This window comes from Belonocnema kinseyi, chromosome 1 (genome assembly GCF_010883055.1).
Source record: "Belonocnema kinseyi isolate 2016_QV_RU_SX_M_011 chromosome 1, B_treatae_v1, whole genome shotgun sequence".
Lineage (NCBI taxonomy): Eukaryota > Metazoa > Arthropoda > Insecta > Hymenoptera > Cynipidae > Belonocnema > Belonocnema kinseyi.
In genome coordinates, this window is record NC_046657.1 from 74004750 (window position 1) to 74008611 (window position 3862).

At 28.0% G+C, this 3862-nt stretch overlaps 1 protein-coding gene across 4 annotated transcripts in view; it reads left to right on the forward strand.

Moving 5' to 3' along the window:
- LOC117176338 (phytanoyl-CoA dioxygenase, peroxisomal-like) overlaps window positions 1–3862 on the forward strand; it is a 153270-nt gene that overhangs the window by 50643 nt on the left and 98765 nt on the right. The gene's annotated exons all lie outside the window — the stretch shown is intronic.

Here is a 3862-nt window from a genome sequence, read left to right on the forward strand (position 1 = left end):
TCAGGAAACCAGAGAGAAAAAATCAAAGTAGATAACTGCTGAAAACGATTCTTCTCGTGTTGCATTTATAAATATTCTGTTGCACAACTTTATTTACGTCATTTGTCGCATTAGCATATGAGTTATAATTGTCAGTCAATGTATACATCTGCTTTTCAGTAAATAATTTCTTGGTTTAGTTTTTATTTTTTTTATGAACTCGAGAATGGATATTTTTTTAATTTTCAAATGCTCATCGAGATCTAGGGAAGTCAATTTTAGTTTTGAGGGGTTCATAGTCCCAGGCATAAAACCCTTGTATTTTCAGTTGGATGACCATTCGTCGTACTTTTTGACGAGACGAGATTCCAGACGAGATTCGAGGCGAAGCGAGATTCAGGACAAGACGACATTTAGGACGAAACGAGATACATGATTAGATAAGGGGTAAACAAAGGGGAAAGGCGGAGATTTGAGCAATTTCAGACTACGAAATTCAAGACGAGACGAGATTCGAGATGAGATGAGAGATAGGGGGGGGGGGATAGACAAGGTGGAGAAATGAATGGACAAGCGGGATATTTAAAGGACTTAATAGACTTAAATGGACATAGTTTTAACATTTTTTTTACGGAAATTTTAATTTTTAATATATTTATTCAGTTAAAAGGGAGAAAATCAAGAGTTTTACTTTTTTCTGAACTGGAATACAGTCATATATTTTTCAAACATTTTCATTTGAAAGAAAGTTCATTTTGTTTTCTGAATTAGAAGAAGGAATTTTTTTGTTTTGAACGTTTGTATTCAGTTGAATTGGGCCAGATTCTGCATTTTAAACGGCTTTATTGCCTATCTTGAATTTTCATTTTTTAGAAGGGAGAAAATACTTTTTTTCAAAAAAAATTTTTTTCTAGAAGACGAAAAATTTTTAATTTTTAATATTTTTATTGTCTTGAAATTAAGAAAAAAATTTATTACAATTTTTTCCGAATTGGAAGAAGGTAATTTTTTGATTAAAAAATTTGTGTAGAGATGAAAAGAAAGAAAATTGCATTTTTTTCTGAATATAAATAGGGACATTTTTAATTTCAAAATTTGTATTTCATGTTTCCTATGTCTCCTCCTTTTTTTAACTCTTTTACCCCTCATCTCGTCTCGAATCTTATTTTGTCTCCAATCTTATCTTATCACCAATCTCGCCTTTTCTCGAGGCTCGTTTCATCCCGATACTTGTCTTGTCTCGAATAACGTCTCATCATTCTCGCTTTGTCTCAAATCACACTTTGCCTTGGATCTCGAATCTATCCGCGAACCTTGTCTCAAATCTCGACTTGAATCTTGTGTCTAACCTCGCCTACAGTCTTATCTCGAGATTTGAACCTCGTCTTGAGTCTTGAATCTTGACTTTTGAATCCTGCCTCGAGTCTTGAATTTTGTCTCGAGCCTTAAATCTATTCTTGAATCTTGGCATAAGTATTGAATCTCGTTTTGAATCTTGTCGTATATCTTGAATCTCGTCTTGATTCCTGAATCTCATCTCGAGTCTTGAAGAAATAATAAATTAAAAGAAATCTAATCGAACTTATATCATATATTTCAATCCAATGAATTATACATATTAGGTACTAATTTTTATACTTTCATTCATTTACACAAAATTAATTGCAAACAGTTTGCAACAGTCACGAAGATGTTGAAAAGTTTTTTTTGTACATTTTCATAAATATTTTTATTACTAATATAGAACTTTCCTTCCATATACTAAGAAATCTGACAACTTTTTGCCTATATATACAATACAGTATCAATTTCAAGAACTGTTATCGACTTTAATAAAATATAATATATATGCATCGCATTTTAAATTAACATCTAAAGAAAATGAACTATTTTTCAACTAAATTTAATTATTTAACAATAGAAAATATTATAAACTTAAAGAATATCGTATTTCAGGTACTCGTTATTTGAGAGAATTAGAGCAAGTGTGCAGGTATTGTAAAAAAAAGTTATTATAAAAGAATGTGTCACAAAGACGTTTAAATAAATCCGGGTATAATATCTGCATCTTTACATCTAATAAAACAGTGGACCATGTAACATTTAATAGTTGGAAATTTGCCTTCGACATTCAAAAATTATTATTAGTTTATACAAATTTTTATGATTATCAATTAATTCGGGCAAATAATTTTTGAAGAACAAGAAAAACCCTGCCTTGGTCCGGATTTGAACCGGGAATATCACTATCTATGGAGTGTTAACCATTAACGCTGCACGCATGAATAGGGGTGATCTCGGTTCAAATCCGGATTAAGACAGATTTTTTTTATCTTCAAAAATTATTTGTTTGAAGTGATCGTTTTAAGGTTCAATTTTGTATCAATTAAATGTTCGAAAACTCGGACGTTATCATCTTCAAATAGGGATAACATCTTTCAAATATTCATTAAATTATTATTTTATACATTTTACAAATTATAATGTAGTTTCTCATTTTTTACATCCAGTTTTTATACTCAACAAATATTCCGACACTATTTGATTCAACGATTTTTCTACTTACTCTAATTATTATTTTTAATATTTATAAACAAATCTCCTTATATGCTAATATCGAATTAATATATAAATATTAACATTAACATTATAAGTGCTAATTCTCCAAGTCTTACGAATTCGGAAGATTCGTTCTTATATAATGTAGATTGTAAAACGAAAATTTGATCAATCAAAAACCTGCTTATAGAGATAAAGACAAAAATGAGGGTTTTTTTTTCTTTCAGATTTTCGTTTCTTTATCCCACATTTTTATATTTTGAAGAATGTAAATTACACCGAAAGCATTTTATCTCGAGGCGCATTCATATTTTGTTATTTTACAAATTTTTTTCCATTGAAATACTATAATTCATAATTTTTATTTTGACTAATAGTTCCAAGTAGAGGATGGCTGAAAAATGTCGAAAAATAAAATTCTTAGCGCTGGAAAATTACAAATTGGAAATTCCAGAAAAATGTTCGGAATTTTTCAGTATTTTAATTTAAGAAATTGTTGTCTTATGGTTCTTTCACAAATTAGTTTTTGGATGTTTCATTATTGTATTCTTTATAAATAAATCATATTCATTTGAAAAAATATTTTATTATTGTGGAAATTCGGCAATTTTCTGCCAGGAACCTTATTATTTGGGAATTTTCAAATTTGGTGATATTATAACATGTTCGGGAATTTTATTTTTTGACCATTTTTCCAGGATTTTTCAGTCCTTCCAAAATTTGTTCTTGGATAAAAATATTTAATTATTATATTTTTAATTAATAAAAAATATTCATTTTAAATTATTTTCTTCAATTATTTAAACTCGGGAATTTTCTAGTATTGTATATTTTTTAATTTTGAAATTTTCTGGCCGGAATTTTCTTATTGCGGAATTTTTAAACTTATTAATATTGTATACGATCAGGAATTTAATTTTTTGGAAATTTTCAAATTCGGTAGTACTATCAAGTTTTCGGGGATTTTTCAATTCTGAATTTTTATATTTTAGCAATTTTATTATTCAGGAATTTTTTATTTTGAACATTTTCTTTTTCAGAATTTTTTTAACGTCCAAAACATTTTGTCTTAGACCGAAATGTTTTGTCATTGACCTTTTAATTAATAAATGGTATTTATTAAAAATAAATTTATTTAATTATTTCAATTCGGCAATTTTTTTTTACTAAAAGTTTTTAAAATTTATGGTTTGAATTTGAAATAACAATAATTGTGGGTCCTGATGCAATAAGGGTACATAAAATTTTTTCGTGCGAAAACGAAGTCCCCTGGAGGCTTTAGAAAAAATTTTCGAATTTTAATTTTCAAAAGATATATATGGAT